Source organism: Bos indicus x Bos taurus, chromosome 22, assembly GCF_003369695.1.
Source record: "Bos indicus x Bos taurus breed Angus x Brahman F1 hybrid chromosome 22, Bos_hybrid_MaternalHap_v2.0, whole genome shotgun sequence".
Lineage (NCBI taxonomy): Eukaryota > Metazoa > Chordata > Mammalia > Artiodactyla > Bovidae > Bos > Bos indicus x Bos taurus.
In genome coordinates this window covers 24,139,140-24,157,054 of record NC_040097.1, presented here as the reverse complement: position 1 = coordinate 24,157,054, position 17,915 = coordinate 24,139,140, and the positions used below count along the sequence as shown (strand labels likewise).

The 17,915-nt window shown below is 36.5% G+C and overlaps 1 long non-coding RNA gene across 2 annotated transcripts in view; it reads right to left on the bottom strand.

The window, feature by feature from the left end:
- LOC113880913 overlaps positions 1-17,915 on the bottom strand; it is a 128,137-nt gene continuing 110,222 nt past the window's right edge. Inside the window, exons 3-5 of one of the 2 annotated variants that reach the window (XR_003507875.1) lie at positions 5,498-5,630; positions 5,307-5,385; positions 1-2,172 (exon numbers count right to left, since the gene is read on the bottom strand). This is a non-coding gene — a long non-coding RNA (uncharacterized LOC113880913). The remainder of the gene's footprint in view (positions 2,173-5,306; positions 5,386-5,497; positions 5,631-17,915) is intronic. The other variant, XR_003507876.1, reaches the window with a different exon arrangement.

Below are 17,915 nucleotides of genomic sequence, written 5' to 3'. Positions count from 1 at the left end.
AGGGGTAGGAGGTGGGAGGGAGGTTAAGGAGGGAGGGGACATACATACACCTATGGCTAATTCATGGCGATGTATTGCAGAAATCAAGCCAATATTGTAAAGCAATTATCCTTCAGTTAAAAATAAATTTTAAAAGAGAGAAAAGAAATGTGGCTTTCCTAAAGCTATCATACCACAGAGATCCAGTGAAGATATTGCATAGAGGCTGGTAGAGGAGCCCCAGCTGTTTGTCTTCCCAGCCCAGCTACTGGGTATGTGAGTGATAAAGAGTTCCAACCTCAGCCACCATCTCACTACAACCTCATGAAATACCCGCTAAGTCAGGACTACACAGCTCTGAGCCCCTGCTGGGTTCCTGACCTAAAGAACCCATGAGAGAGAAATGATTGCTGTTGTGAGCCACTGAGTTTTGTGGTGTTTGTTACAAAGCAAAAGATTACTACTACGGTGTCTTTCTTTGCAGTTGGGTTTATGATACAAGGGAAACATATTTATTAGAGAAAAGAAGAGAATAGAGGCAATAAATGCATGTCAAGTGAAGGGTAAAGTAGTTCAAATGGAGGAAAGTGACAGGAAAATTGCTCATCACCCCCAATTTGATGTTTGAGGCGAGTTAAACTCAAAGGAGTCTTTGTTAGGTCAGTATCAGACTTGTGTTGCAAGCAGTTACTGGGCTTGCAGACAGAACAAGCTCAGCAATTCCATTTAACAAATGCAGTCAATTTTAACTGTATTGGCTTGGCTCGGCTCTTATTTTTTTCCTCTGATTCTATTTAACTTTACATCTGCTCACATCTAGCTTTATATGTATACATTTTAGTAGTGTTATAATAAAGTCATTGAAAATACCAGAAAACCACAGTTTTTCTTTCAAAGGAATCTTAAATTTGAGAATCAGTCAGGAAGGCGTATCAGGAAGGTGTGTGACACACTTTCATCTCATTAACTGTTGCCAAATGAAGTAATACCTACTACTGTATACCTTGTTACATTCTTCACAATTGTCCATATGTGTAATAGTTCAATTGGAAGGTTAGTGTATCTGCCTGTAAGTCTCTCAGTTTAAGTCATGTTTCAAAATGCCTGTTAGTGACCATGATGTTTTTAGTCCTTGTTTCTTAGTATTCGTGACCTGACTTTTTTGATCAGCAATCACTCTTCCTATTTATCCATTTCAGTTTGCAAACTTCCACCTGTCTTTGTAGTGTCCTTGAATTCATGGGGTCTCAAAGAGTCGGAGACGACTGAGCGACTGAACTGAACTGAACTCCCAAACTTAAATTTTTGAGTAGGGAACTTAAATGATATTCTAACCCAGAGCACAGTGAATGTACTTTTGAAATCTGGTACCCATTCATTTTTCTATTATTCTTAAAATATAGAAACTTAATATATAACTTAGGTTAATATATTTAAATGGGTATTTTTGTCTTATGGAGGTGATTGATAGATACAATACATAGCTTTCTATTATATGCTGTGACAAATGTCTGAAGTATTTCAATTTTTAAAAAATAAAACAGATTATTATTATATTAATAATAGCAATAATATCAGTCATCTGTTGAAGTCTTGAAATATTTGCGCAGTACAGTGTTAAACATTTCAGCTGTGTAATTTAATTTAATCCACACAATTTACCCAATGATTTACAACTGCCATTTATAAGAGGCTTGGAGGAATGGATGGTCGTTTGTCCAAAGTTAACATAATTGAAAACAGAAGAGCTAAGATTTGAACCCAGATAAAATTTCCCTTAGCAACTCAGTTTTGTAATTTTTCTAAAGTCTTTTGACTGTTCTTACATTGTTTTCCATATTTCAGTAAAGCTAAGATGTCATAATGAAAGATGTTCCATTATTTATGAGCCAGCATAACAAAGACTAGCAGTTAAACTATGACACAGCACTTTATCAATAAAACTTTTGTTTTATATTGATTTGAAAGTGCATTACTTAAAAAACAGAGCTAGTTAGACATATATTTTTATCGGACATTACTGTTGTGCATGTATAAAATGGAAAGTGTAAACAAAACAAATGGGAGGAGATCTTTCCTAGAACTTCCCGTTCAGAATCTGGCTCTTCTGAATCAGTTTGCAGATGAGCGTCCTTAGGGATATTCTGTGATGTCATCCTCCATGTCAATGAGAACATTGATGATGTAGCATTTCTAAAAAGAATGTTCCATTAGTGGGTCTGGAATTTTCTTCTAAGCTACTCTCATCCTTTCTAGAAGTTTTGATATTTACATGCAAGTAAAATCAAGACCTCACATTTAAATATTTTAAAATGTACATGAGAGAGTCAATGGAGTATGATATTATTATGTTTCCTGCAAACTGTGTTAAAAAAAATCAGCTATCCACAAATGTAAGTATTTTACAGTGTTTTAGTTACACTCAGGCATCTAGGTCTGATAGCCAGTCATTAGTCTGCAATGGATCATTACTATATATTTACATTGCTGTACTTCATTATCTCCATTTTTTGGAATGCTTAAAGATACATCAGTTACCGGTTTAAATTCTTTGCATATGTTAACTCATTAAACCCAAGGAAGTGGCATAATGTCCATTTTATCAATGAAGAAACGAAGATTTAGAGAATTTAAATAATTTGTTCAGTCACATTGCTTCTTCAATGGCAAAGCCAGAGTTAGACTTTAATCTCAGCAACAGCAAATTGCATTCTACTAACTGCTTTGTGATATTACATCCACATAAACACACAGCTGCAGTATGAGAATTGTTAACTAATATTAATGACCCTTATTATGTGCTATGTAAACAATTTCAACTTCACTGAGCCTTCCCTCTACTTGCACATGAGTATATAAAGTAACCTAAATGTGGATTTTTATTGACTACTTTCTTTCCAAGGCCAAATATTAACAGTAACCCTTCAGGGACTGATCTAGTGGTAATGAGCCAACATTTCTTACAGCCTGGCAATGCATCACTCTGTGGCCATCGTGCTTTAAAGATTTCTGAGGGAATTAGCTATAAAATGAACATACTTCTGGCCAGTCACTCTTAACATGGATATAGGTCCATGCATACCTATTTTGCCACTGATCGGAAAATGTCATCTTGACAATCATTCTCTAGGAAATTAATGTTGCATGCACCACATGTTTATGACCCACCATATGAAAGGAAAGAGTATTTGAAATTGCTTTATGATGTACCTAAAGCAAAGTACTATTATTAGGCACTGCTCAGTGGAGCCATGCTTAGGTAGTTATCTTGCTTTTAAAAAGAAGAAAAATAATCACAGAGGAACTCCTACCTCATTTTATAATTGGAGAGTCAGTGAAAGCAATAGTCAGCCTTGCAAGTAACAAATCCAGAAATGACTTAGAAAATAAAGTGAAGCAGCTTTTGTAATGTTAGGTCATGGAGTTAGGAACTTTTATTTAAGCATTCCTCCTTTGAGGTACCTTGGGACAGCATCTTTATCAGCTCTGTCCAGGTGTTTGGAAACAAGAAGAGGATCTTTGTGTTTCTAGAGTTTGTGAGCCATGCTTTATTGAGAAGAGGTCAGCTTCATGTGAAAAGGTTGGTGAAACCCTGTGAACCAATGCTGAGCCAAGATCTCCCGCCTTGTAGGCAGATGCTTTACCGTCTGAGCCACTAGGGAAGTCCGAGCCAAATGAAATGCATTGTAAAAGAAGATAACTGTGCTTTCTCCCATGTTCTTAAGTCTCAGCATCCAGCACCACCATCCTCCCCACTACCTAAAGTCGAAATCATCATTGACTGGCCTCTCTTATCTGGTCCTTGTATTTAATAAATTTCTGAGTCCTCTTATTTTCCTTCTTCAATAACTCCCTACTCAGCCTACTTCTATCCTAACTGCCATTACTTCCAGTCACCACCAGGGCCTGCATGGACAGCTGCATCCACCTCTATAGTTTAACTGAGGTTTTCTGCTTGTGGTTCTGCTGTTTATGAAGCTGATCGTGTGACGTCTTGGCTTAAACTCTTCAATGGTTTCTTGCGGCTCTTGAGATAAGGCCCCAAGTCCACAGTGTAGCTCACAAGGCCCCTCACGATGAGACCGTTGTTGATTTCTGAAGTACTGTCTCTCTCCTTCCCATGGAGGGCATTGAAAGAAGGTAAAATATCCTTTCCTTTCCACAGTTAGATTTTATACCTTCTTAAGATGACTTCCTTTATGCCCAGGCTTGTTTCCTACCTCCTGCTTTGTGTTCTCTTACTTCTGACGATCCTATCCCTTAGTTAGCTCCGTTATAACTACCTGCTTCTTTACCTTCTCTACCAACCATAAATTCATTGAAAGCAGAAACTGGAAACTGTGTCTTGTTCAAAAGTCAGGGCAGTTGTTACCATACTGCATAGAACACTGGTACAAAGGATGACTTGTAGTACACACATGTCCTCATTTAAACTTTTAAAAACTATCTTACTATTTTTTTACATTTGTATTCTCTTTATAACAAGTAGTTTGTTTTATTATAAACCTCAGATGCACAGGGTTAAATTAACTATAATCTTTATTCTATGACACAATAATCAGTGGGCTTTTTATAACCCATTTGTATTTATTTTGTTTGTTATTTGATACCTTAATAAGCATCCCCAAATTCATTGTGCAAAACAGAAGCTAAGATCATCACAAAAGGCAACATCTAGCCATATGATACATGGGATCTTTTTTTCTGTATCCTTGTACCTGACCCTACATACAATGATCACTGTTCTCTCACTTCCTATTTAAATAGTTCACTTTCCTGTATATTTCTAAGCTTTATTTTTTTAATACTGTGGAACATAATTAACAATTCAATTTTTAAATATGTTCTACTTTTTAAATAAAGTGCATATAATTGCATATCAAAACAGAATAAAAGAATATATTTCCTTTTTTAATTGAGATATAATTGATATATAGCACTGTATTTAGGTGTACAACATAATGATTCGATACTTGCATGTATTGTTAAATAATCACTGGATAAGTCTAGTTAACATCCATCACTAAACATAGTTGCAAAATTTTTTTGTGATAAGGATTTTTAAAATCTACTCTCTAGCAATTTTCAGATTTGTAATATAATATTGTTAACTATAATCACCCTGCTGTATATTCCAAACCTCATTTTCTTATGTTACTTGTTTTTAATTTTATAAAAAGCATATCACGCTTTGGCAATACTTGGAGCTTTCTTCATTTAATATCATGTTGCTGAGAGTCATCTTATTGTTGTATGCTATTGTAGCTCACTTGGTTTGACTGCTATTTTCCACTGATGGCTATATCATAGTTTAAGCATCCACTCACCCATCAGCGGGCACTTGAGTGGTCGTGAGGCTTTTGCCACTGTGTACAGCAGTGCTCCAAGCCTTTGAGTACTTGCTTCCTGTTGGACGTGGACAAACATTTCACTGTAGAACACATATCATGGAGTATGTGAATCCATAACTTTTAGAGAGAATACCAAACTGGAATTTAATAAGATAGCACCAACTTACCCTCTGACCAGTAGTGTATATGAAATCCTATGGATCCACGTCCTCTCTGTTTCTTGGTACTGTCAGCCTTCTTCATTTTGGCCACTCAGATACCAGGAAAATGATGTCTCGTGTGGTCTTCATTTATATTTCCCTGATGAGTAATGATATTGAACATACATCTATTGTACGTATTTGTTTTCTCCTCTGTGAGACGTTTACTCCTATTTTCTATACATTTTTCTCTTGGGTTGTTTGTGTTACTGGCATGTGGGCATTTTTTCATATTTTGATAGCAATTCTTTGAAGACTATGTACTTATCGTAAAATATCTTTTTCAAGTTGGTAACTTATCTCTGTAACATCCTTAAGTTATCCTAATGAATAAAAAGTTCTTAAGATAACATACATATGACATTGAATAGTACCAGAGTAGATTTCTGGATAACATGGCAAGGAGTGAAATTACCCAGTTTCATAACTCATGAAGTGAGTTGTGGTATACGGTTTGCTCTGTATTTGTTCTGTTTTTGAACTAGAACTTACTGCTTTCCACATATCCATAAGGTATTAGGCACATCACAGGCATTCAGCCAGAATTTTCTGGAAAAGGGCACAATAATAGAACATTCACCCTCCAGGTTGATTAAACAGATGGCTTGCTTTTGAAAGAAGAAAAAAGTTTAAAGAAACTAAAGAACAGGACTGATTCTCCAGTTGATTTTCATGGTGTTTTTGGCAGACTAATACATGTAGTTAGATTGGCCAAGTTTCCTCTTTTCCAAGACAGTATTTTGGGGACACACTTGTATAGGTATTTTGTACTGATTCATTTATAGGAGACTTTTGCATATACTATGGAGCTTCTCTTTGGAGCTGATGAAAGGGAAGAAATAAGAAAGAAACACTGATCCTCTTACAAGTCATCCACGACCTCAAATTCCCCCAAGTGGACCCACCTATATTTCTTTATTCTTCACTCATTAGCTCCCACTCAGGCACAAAGCAGGATGTATCAATATGTACACTTTGATTTGTGCTGATTTTTCATCTTCTTTTTTAACCTACAATATGGTGTCACCCAGTCTCTCTGGGGCTCTTCCTATGACTACCATCCACCCTTGACTCAGTGTTCCTACCTCCCATGAGGGCCAAGACAAAGGCAGGAATACATTGAGTCTGAGAGATGGAGTAAGGATGTCTGTTTTATATTTACATAGCTTTGCAATATGAAAGTTAAGTAGCATGTTTTTATTTTTAAAGAATATTATGTTTTACAATACAGAAAACTGCATCTCACGTATATGTACTATAAGGAATACTATTACTTGTACCCTGGCTACGCATTGCCCAGCTTAAGTACCTGAACTCGACCAATCTACTGCAACTCCCTGTATCAGCCCCTCGCCCCTCATTTATTTATTTATTCAAGAGCATTTATTTAAATGAGTGTTACATATCAAGCACTGTTTTGGGCACTACAAAACAGTAAAATTAAAAAAAAAAAAAAAGCCCTGACTCATGGAGCTTACATTCTATAAAAGAAAACTACTATTTTGAATTTGGGTTTTATCATTAGACAGCTACAGATCTCTCCAAGCAGTATGTTAGTTTATTATCCTGCCATCCAATTTTCTTCTAAGACTTGCTTTTTTTACTTCATGTATTTATGCATGAAATACTACTTTGTCCATTCTCAATATTTCTAAACTTCTGTTTTATAAGTACTTCACAGCATATCCATTTTTCTGTTTGTAGATATCAGGATTATTTTTAGATTCTTGCTATTACAAGCAATTCTGCTGTGAAATGGTACCCTAAGATACATATCTTTGTGTCTGGATTCTTTTGCTTAACATGATGTTTGTGAGACTCATTTCTGTTGTGCAAAGCAGTAATTCAGTACCATTTATCGTTGCATGGTTTGTTTGGATATTTTTACACCTAATTTGCTCCTATTTATTTCAACAATTTGAATTATTTCTAGTATTTGTTTAACACCATATTTGTGTATATGTCTTTTGAAGCATATGTTTGTGTTGGGTATTGCTGGCTCATAAGATACATGTAAGTATAATAATAGTAGGTACAGTCACATAATTAACCAAAGGGAAAATACAAATTTCTCTACCACAGCTATTCTGCTATGTTTCACATTGTGCTTTTAATTTCTATTTGTTTGATGAGTAATGAAAGTGAGCACTTCCATAAAAGTTCATTTGTTGTTTCATATCATATTTATAAAGTACCATCTCTTGAATTGTCTGGCTACTTTTGTTGATTTGAAAAACTATATACAAGAGTATTCCTGAAGGATGGGAGTAAAGGATAAGACCAGTTGTATGTCATTAAATAGAAGAGGTAAATCCCACTGCTGGGCACTGAGGAAACCAGAATTGAAAGAGACACGTGTACCCCAATGTTCATTGCAGCACTGTTTATAATAGCCAGGACATGGAAGCAACCTAGATGTCCATCAGCAGATGAATGGATAAAAAAGCTGTGGTACATATACACAATGGAGTATTACTCAGCCATTAAAAAGAATACATTTGAATCAGTTCTAATGAGGTGGATGAAACTGGAGCCTATTATACAGAGTGAAGTAAGCCAGAAGAAAAACACCAGTACAGTATACTAACACATATATATGGAATTTAGAAAGATGGTAACGATAGCCCTGTATGCGAGACAGCAAAAGAGACACGGATGTATAGAACAGTCTTTGGGACTCTGTGGGAGAGGGCAAGGGTGGGATGATTTGGGAGAATGGCATTGAAACATGTATAATATCATATATGAAACGAATCGCCAGTCCAAGTTCGGTGCATGATACTGGATGCTTGGGGCTGGTGCACTGAGACGACCCAGAGGGATGGTATGGGAAGGGAGGAGGGAGGGGTGTTCAGGAAGGGGAGCACGTGTACACCCGTGGCGGATTCATGTTGATGTATGGCAAAACCAATACAATATTGTAAAGTAATTAACCTCCAATTAAAATAAATAAATTTATATTAAAAATAAATTTAAAAAATAGAAGAGGTAATAATAGGCACATTTATCTTATTCTCGGTCTGAGGTAAAAGTCAGTATTTCAATTAAATATATTATTGTAAGTTTTGACAAATGATTTATTGGAATAACGAAGTTTCCTTTCATTACTGGTTTGCTATAGTTTGTGATGAAAGCATATAGACTTCAAGTGCTTTTCATGCAGCTACTGAGTTAATTATATGCATTTTCTCCTTCATGCTATGATATGTTGATTTGTATTGATTAATTTTTGAATGTTAACCCAAGCATGCATTCCTAGAATAAATTCAGCATTTTTGTAGTGTAGTATCCTTTTTGAATATTGCTAAATTCAGTATTCTGATACTTTGCTTGGAATTTTTAAAATCTGTTTTCATGTAAAAGTTTACTTTCTTGGAACATGATTGTCAGCCTTTGGTATTAAAGGGTATGCTAGCCTCAAAATCATATTGGGAAATAACACCTCTTCATTGTTGTGATCTATCTCCCCCTACCCTAATTCTCTTTTCACCTGTGTCTAACTTCTATTAATCCCATTGATTGTGTTCTTAATTTCAGTTGTTACACTTTTTCCATTCTCCAGTTACCACTTGATCCCATTGTTTTACCATTGTATTTCATTGATTAATATTTTTACCTATTCATCCTGATTATTTTAATATCCATGTCTGAATATCTGGATATCCTATGTGAGTCTATTTTTCATACTTATTATTTGCCCTTGGTTATTAGTCATCTCAACTAATTCAGAAAAGCTCAACATTCAGAAAACGAAGATCATGGCATCTGGTCCCATCACTTCATGGGACATAGATGGGGAAACAGTGGAAACAGTGTCAGACTTTATTTTTCTGGGCTCCAAAATCACTGCAGATGGTGACTGCAGCCATGAAATTAAAAGACGCTTACTCCTTGGAAGGAAAGTTATGACCAACCTAGATAGCATATTGAAAAGCAGAGACATTCCTTTGCCAACAAAGGCTCATCTAGTCAAGGCTATGGTTTTTCCAGTGGTCATGTATGGATGTGAGAGTTGGACTGTGAAGACGGCTGAGCGCCGAAGAATTGATGCTTTTGAACTGTGGTGTTGGAGAAGACTCTTGAGAGTCCCTTGGACTGCAAGGAGATCCAACCAGTCCATTCTGAAGGAGATCAGCCCTGGGATTGCTTTGGAAGGAATGATGCTAAAGCTGAAACTCTAGTACTTTGGCCACCTCATGTGAAGAGTTGACTCATTGGAAAAGACTCTGATGCTGGGAGGGATTGGGGGCAAGAGGAGAAGGGGACGACAGAGGATGAGATGGCTGGATGGCATCACTGACTCAATAGATGTGAGTCTGAGTGAACTCTGGGAGTTGGTGATGGACAGGGAGGCCTGGCTTGCTTTGATTCATGGGGTCGCAAAGAGTTGGACATGACTGCACAACTGATCTGATCTGATCTGATTAGTCATCTCATCTTTTTGTGTGTTTTGATAATTTTTTGTGCTGAGAATTGACTTTGAAAAACTGTAGAAATAGTTTGAAGCTCTAAAGTGTTCATTTTATATCAGCAAATTTGTTCACGAGAAACATAATTCAGATTTCAAGCTTCTTTCCTTGGATTTTCACTCTCTCTCCAATCCTAGAATTGAAAATTCCTTCTGTGTCAATGTTTTAAAGATTTTTAAAAAAATATTCAGTTTGTCTAGTTACTCTTAGAGAATTTTTCTAAAATTTGTTAGTATGCTATTGCCAGAAGGAGCACTGATTATGTTACTGGATTTTAATTTGTGTTTTCTTTATTTCAAAAGAGTTGAACATTTTTTAATAAGCTTATCAGCCACTGGGTATTTTCATTTATGCATGTTACTATTCATTTTTTATTGATCTGTAGAAATTGTATTATCATATAGATTTTTATTCTTGTATTTTAAATTCTTTCTCTCTAGTTACAGTTCTTTTATTCTTAATTTGTTTTGATGAACTTAAGTATTTTTAATGTAGTCATATTCACCAATCTTTTCTTTTTTGAGCGTTTTATCTTATTTAGAAACTCTTTCCCTATATCAGTATTATAAAGATATTCTTCTATATTTTTCTCTAATAATTAAAAATTTTTTTGTTAACTTTTGTCTTAATCCATGAGCATTTCATGTTTGTATGTGGAGTTAAGTAAAGATCCAATTTCATTTATTTCCATATGAATAAATATATGTCTATCATATATGTTTTTCATATGTTATAAACATACCATTTTATATTTTATAATATACCTTTTATTTTTTAATATTTATTATTTATTTGACTGGGCCAGGTCTTAGGTGGGGCACTGAGGATCTTTAGTTGAAGCATGTGAGATTTAGTTCCCTGACCAGGCATGGCACCCAGGCCCCCTGCACTGGGAACAAAGAGCCACTAGACAACAAGGGAAGTCCCTATAATATACCTTTTAATATAACACTGCATAAATATACCTGGAGAAGGCAATGGCACCCCACTCCAGCACTCTTGCCTGGAAAATCCTATGGACAGAGGAGCCTCGTGCAATGCAGTCCATGGGGTCGAGAAGAGTCGGACACGACTGAGTGACTTCACTTTCAATTTTCACTTTCATGAATTGGAGAGGGAAATGGCAACCCACTCCAGTGTTCTTGCCTGGAGAATCCCAGGGATGGGGGAGCCTGGTAGGCTGCCATCTATGGGGTCGCACAAACTTGGACACGACTGAAGCGACTTAGCAGCAGCAGCAGCATAAATATACCACAGAGTGTTTATCCGCTCATCTAATTTAAATGATTAATTTAATTAATTAATTTAATCATCATCTAATTTAAATGATGGACTTTTAAATTGTTTCCAGTTGTTGCCGATTACAAATAAGGCAGTTGTAATATTCTTGTCCAGATTTTTTTGTGGACCTAAGTCGTAATTTCCCTTAGGTAAATGCCTAGGAATGAAATTGCTGAGTCATAGAGTGTTTAACGTTTAAAAAAAGCTGCCAAAGTGTTTTCCCCAAAAGAGGTACCATTTACACAACTGTTTGCAGTGTATAAGAGTTCCAGTTGCTCCATATCCTTACCAATACTTGCTGTTGTTAGAAATTTTAACTTTAGCCATTTTATTGCTGTCCAGTGGTATCTCATTTGTCTTAATGTGCATTCCCCTGAAGGCTAATATGATGTTAAGTATTTTGTCATGTATTTATTAGCTATATATCTTCTTTTAGAAAGTACCTTTCCAGGTCTTCATTATGTTTTTTGATTGAATTGTCATCTTATTACTGAGTTTAAAAGGACTGACTATATTCTGGATTATATATTCTGGATATAAGGCCTCTGTCAGAGGCATGTGTTAATAATATTTTCCTCTAATATGTAGTTTGCCTTTTCATTTTCCTAATGGTGTCCTTTGAAGAGCAAAAAGTTTTAATTTCAATAACGCCCAGTGTATCACTTTTTGATTTACATTTAGTCTAAGAAATCTTTTCCTACTCTAAAGTGACAAAAATTTTATCCTGTATTTTATTCTAAAAATACTATAGTTTTGGCTTACCTTTAGGCTTTAAGATCTATGAATTCTGGTTTATGGCTTGAGGTGGACATAATTTATTTTTAATATGACTGTCCAGTGTTCCCACCATATTTAATGAAAACAATTTTACTTTCCCATATAATTACCTTGAACGTGTCCGACTCTGTGCGACCCTATAGACAGCAGCCCACCAGCTCCCCAGTCCCTGGGATTCTCCAGGCAAGAACACTGGAGTGGGTTGCCATTTCCTTCTCCAATGCCTGAAAGTGAAAAGTGAAAGTGAAGTCACTCAGTCGTGTCCGACTCTTCTCCACCCCATGGACTGCAGCCCACCAGGCTCCTCCACCCATGGGATTTTCCAGGCAAGAGTACTGGAGCGGGGTGCCATTGCCTTCTCCAAATTACCTTGAAACTTCTCCCAAAATTGAGTTTACCATAGGTATGTTATTTTTTTTCCAGATTGTGTTACTTTTGTTAGTATTGTATTGTTATGATTATTGGAGCTTTATAATAGGCTTAAAATCAGATAGTGCAACTCTTCCAACTTTATTCCTTTTTTAGATCATTGATTAGGATGTTATTAAATCATTAACAAGTGTGACAGCATTGACATCTTAACAATACTGAATCTACCAGTCCATGAGCATGATATAGCTCATCAGCTCTCTTTAAATTTCTCTCAGCAGTGTGTAATAGTTTTCCGTGTAGAGATCCTGCACATCTTTCATGAGGTTTATCCTAGATATTGCAGTTGTTTTTAATACAATCACTTAACCTTTTTATAATAACCTTTAAATTATTTTAGAAGAGTTGTAGATTTATAGAAAAATTATAAAACTAGCACAAAGAGTTCCCATAAACCCCACACCCAGTTTGCCCTAATATTAGCTTCTTATTTTAATATGGTACATTTGTCACCATTAGTAAATCAAGACTGATGCATTATTGATAACTAAAATTTATGCTTCACTCTGGTTTCCTTAGTTTTGAACTAGTGTCTGTTTTCTGTCACAGGATCTCATCCAGGTACTATATTATATTTAGTTGTCATGTCTCCTTGGACTTCTCTTGGGAATTTACTTTCTACTATATTCATAATATTATGTTTTCTTTTTTCAAAATGGTTGAGGTATTAGATATTCATATGTCAAAGAGTAGAGTACATGTATCCTTTCAGACCATGTTTTCCTCTGGGCATATTTCCAGGAGTGGAACTGCAGGGTCATATGGTAGCTCTATTTCTAGTTTTTAAAGGAACTTCCATACTATTGTCCATAGTGGCTGTACCAATTTATATTCCCACCAGTAGTGCAAAAGGGTTCCCTTCTCTCCACACCCTCTCCAGCATTTATTGTTTGTGAATTTTTTTGATGATAGCCATTTTGACTGATACGACATGGTATCTCATTATAGTTTTGGTTTTCATTTCTATAGTAATTATCAGTGCTGAGCATCTTTTCATGTGCCTTTTGGCCATCTGTATATCGTCTTTGGAGAAATGTAGGTCTTCTGCCCAATTGGGTTGTTTTGATGATGGTAAGCTTCATGAGCTGTTTATAAATTTTAAAGACTAATCCCTTGTTGGTCACATCATTTGCAAATATTTTCTCCCAATCTGTGGGTTGTATTTTTGTTCTGTTTATTGTTTCCTTTGGTGTGCAAACACTTTTAAATTTCAGTAGGTTCAATTTGTTTATTTTTGTTTTTATTTCCTTTTTTCTGAAAAATAGACTGAAAAAGATATTGGTACAATTCATGTCAGAAAGTTTTCTGCCTATGTTTTCCTCTAGGAGATTTATAATGTCCAGTCTCACATTTAGGTCTTTAAACAATTTTGAGCTTATTTTTGTGTATGGTGTTAAAGAATGATATAATTTCATATTTTTACATGTATCTGCCTAGTTTCCCCACACCGTTTGTTGAACAGATTGTCTTTCCAACATTGTGTGGATCTTGCCTCCATGCCATAGATTAATTAACCCTAGGTGTGTGGATTCATTTTTAGACTTTCTGTCCTATTCCCTTGATCTGTATTTCCATTTTTTTGTGCCAGTACCATAATGATTGATGACTATAGCTTTGTGGTATCAGCTGAAGTCAGGGAGCCTGAATCCTCCAGCTCTAGTTTTCTTTCTCAAAATTGCTTTGGGTATTTGGAGTCTTTTGTGTCTCCATACAGATTTTAAGATTTTTTTGGTCTAGTTCTGTGAAAAATACCATTGGTAATTTGATAGGGATTGCACTGAATCTGTAGATTGCCTTGCATAGTATGTAATTGTAATATGTACCATCTTTTGTAATATAGTACCTGATCTCATCTAGGTACCATATTATATTTAGTTATCATGTCTCCTTAGACTCCTCTTGAGAATTTACTTTTTAACTATGTTCATAATATTATGTTTCCTTTCTTCAAAATGGTAGATGTATTAGATACTCATTTGTCACAGAGTGGAGTTGGATGCCTACCTCACACCATGTACTCAAAATGCATCAGTGACATAAACATAAAAGCTAAAGTTACAAAATTCGTAGAAGACAACATAGGACTAAATCTCCATGAACTTTAATTTGACACATGGGCTCGTACATGACTGAGCAATGAGAGAAATAGTAGAGAAACTTGACTTTCATAAAATTAAAAGCTTTTGTTCATCAAAGGACATTATCAAGAAAGAGAAAAAGCAACCCACAGAATGGAATAAAGTAATTGCAAATCATATATTTTGTAGGGGTCTATAAAGAACTCAACTGTGTGTATCACAATAAACTGTGGGAAATTCTGAAAGAGATGGGAATACCAGACCACCTGATGTGCCTCTTGAGAAATTTGTATTCAGGTCAGGAAGCAACAGTTAGAACTGGACATGGAACAACAGACTGGTTCCAAATAGGAAAAGGAGTTCGTCAAGGCTGTATATTGTCACCCTGTTTATTTAACTTCTATGCAGAGTACATCATGAGAAACGCTGGACTGAAAGAAACACAAGCCGGAATCAAGATTGCTGGGAGAAATATCAGTAACCTCAGATATGCAGATGACACCACCCTTATGGCAGAAAGTGAAGAACTAAAAAGCCTCTTGATGAAAGTGAAAGTGGAGAGTGAAAAAGTTGGCTTAAAGCTCAACATTCAAAAAACGAAGATCATGGCATCCATTCCCATCACTTCATGGGAAATAGATGGGGAAACAGTGGAAACAGTGTCAGACTTTATTGTTTTGGGCTCCAAAATCACTGCAGATGGTGACTGCAGCCATGAAATTAAAAGACGCTTACTCCTTGGAAGGAAAGTTATGACCAACCTAGATAGCATATTCAGAAGCAGAGACATTACTTTGCCAACAAAGGTTCGTCTAGTCAAGGCTATGGTTTTTCCTGTGGTCATGTATGGATGTGAGAGTTGGACTGTGAAGAAGGCTGAGGGCCGAAGAATTGATGCTTTTGAATTGTGGTGTTGGAGAAGACTCGTGAGAGTCCCTTGGACTGCAAGGAGATCCAACCAGTGCATTCTGAAGGAGATCAGCCCTGGGATTGCTTTGGAAGGAATGATGCTAAAGCTGAAACTCCAGTACTTTGGCCACCTCATGCGAAGAGTTGACTCATTGGAAAAGATTCTGATGCTGGGAGGGATTGTGGGCAGGAGGATAAGGGGACGACAGAGGATGAGATGGCTGGATGGCATCACTGACTCAATGGACGTGAGTCTGGGTGAACTCCGGGAGTTGGTGATGGACAGGGAGGCCTGGCGTGCCGTGATTCATGGGGTCGCAAAGAGTCGGACACGACTGAGTGACTGAACTGAACTGATAAAGAACTCTTAAGCTGAACAACAAAAAGATTTTTTAAAACTTATTTAAAAATAGGTAAAGGATTTGTCCAGACCTTTATCCAAAGAAGTAAAAATGGCCAACAGGCACATAAAAGGATGCTCCACATTGTTAGTCATGAGGGAAAACAAAATTAACAGTGAGGTATTACTTCATACCCACTGTGATGGCTGTAATGAAAAATATAAAAGATAACAATTTTCAGAAAAATATGGAGAAATTGAAACCCTCATACATTGCTGGTGGGAACATAAAGAGGTTTAGCCAGTTTGGAAAACAGTTTGACAATTCCTTAAAAAGGTAAATATAGAATTCCAGAAAAATAAATGACCTAATCAAAAAATGGGCCAAAGAACTAAATAGACACTTCTCCAAAGAAGACATACAGATGGCTAACAAACACATGAAAAGATGCTCAACATCACTCATTATCAGAGAAATGCAAATCAAAACCACTATGAGGTACCATTTCACGCCAGTCAGAATGGCTGCGATCCAAAAGTCTACAAGTAATAAATGCTGGAGAGGATGTGGAGAAAAGGGAACCCTCTTACACTGTTGGTGGGAATGCAAACTAGTACAGCCACTATGGAGAACAGTATGGAGATTCCTTAAAAAACTGGAAATAGAACTGCCTTATGATCCAGCAATCCCACTGCTGGGCATACACACTGAGGAAACCAGAAGGGAAAGAGACACGTGTACCCCAATGTTCATCACAGCCCTGTTTATAATAGCCAGGACATGGAAGCAACCTAGATGTCCGTCAGCAGATGAATGGATAAGAAAGCTGTGGTACATATACACAATGGAGTATTACTCAGCCATTAAAAAGAATACATTTGAATCAGTTCTAATGAGGTGGATGAAACCGGAGCCTATTATACAGAGTGAAGTAAGCCAGAAAGAAAAACTCCAATACAGTATACTAACGCATATATATGGAATTTAGAAAGATGGTAACGATGACCCTGAATGCGAGACAGCAAAAGAGACACTGATGTATAGAACAGTCTTTTGGACTCTGTGGGAGAGGGTGAGGGTGGGATGATTTGGGAGAATGGCATTGAAATATGTATAATATCATATATGAAACGAGTCCCCAGTCCAGATTTGATGCACGGTACTGGATGCTTGGGGCTGGTGCACTGGGACGACCCAGAGGGATGGTTTGGGGAGGGAGGAGGGAGGAGGGTTCAGGATGGGGAACACATGTATGCCTGTGGCAGATTCATTTCGATATATGGCAGAACCAATACAATATTGTAAAGTTTAAAAAAAAAAAGTTAAATATAGAATTTCTTTATGACCCAGCAGTCCCACTCCAAGATGTATACCTTGGAGTGTATACCTTCAGTTCTTTTCAAAAGAATTGAAAAAATACTCAAACAAGTACCTATACATAGAAGTTCATGGCAGCACTATACACAATAGCCAAAAGGTGAAAGGAAGCCAAATGTCCATTAGCAGAAATGGACAAACCCAGTGTGATATATATATATATATATATATATATATATATATATATATATGTACAGTGGAATGTTATTCGGCCTTTAAAAAGAGACAAGTACAACACAGTTAACTGTGTTGTTTCACAATAAACTGTGGAAAATTCTGAAAGAGATGGGAATACCAGACCACCTGACCTGCCTCTTCAGAAATCTGTATGCAGGTCGGAAAGCAGCAGTTAGAACTGGACATGGAACAACAGACTGGTTCCAAATTGGCAAGGGAGTATATCAAGGCTGTATATTGTCACCCTGTTTATTTAACATATATGCAGAGTACATCATGAGAAACGCTGGGCTGGAGGAAGCACAAGCTGGAATCAAGATTGCCGGGAGAAATATCAATAACCTCAGATATGCAGATGACACCACCCATATGGCAGAAAGTGAAGAAGAACTAAAGAGCCTCTTGATGAAAGTGAAAAAGGAGAGTGAAAAAGTTGGCCTAAAGCTCAACATTCAGAAAATGAAGATCATGGCATCCAGTCCCATCACTTCATGGCAAATAGATGGGGAAACAGTGGAAACAGTGTCAGACTATTTTTCTGGGCTCA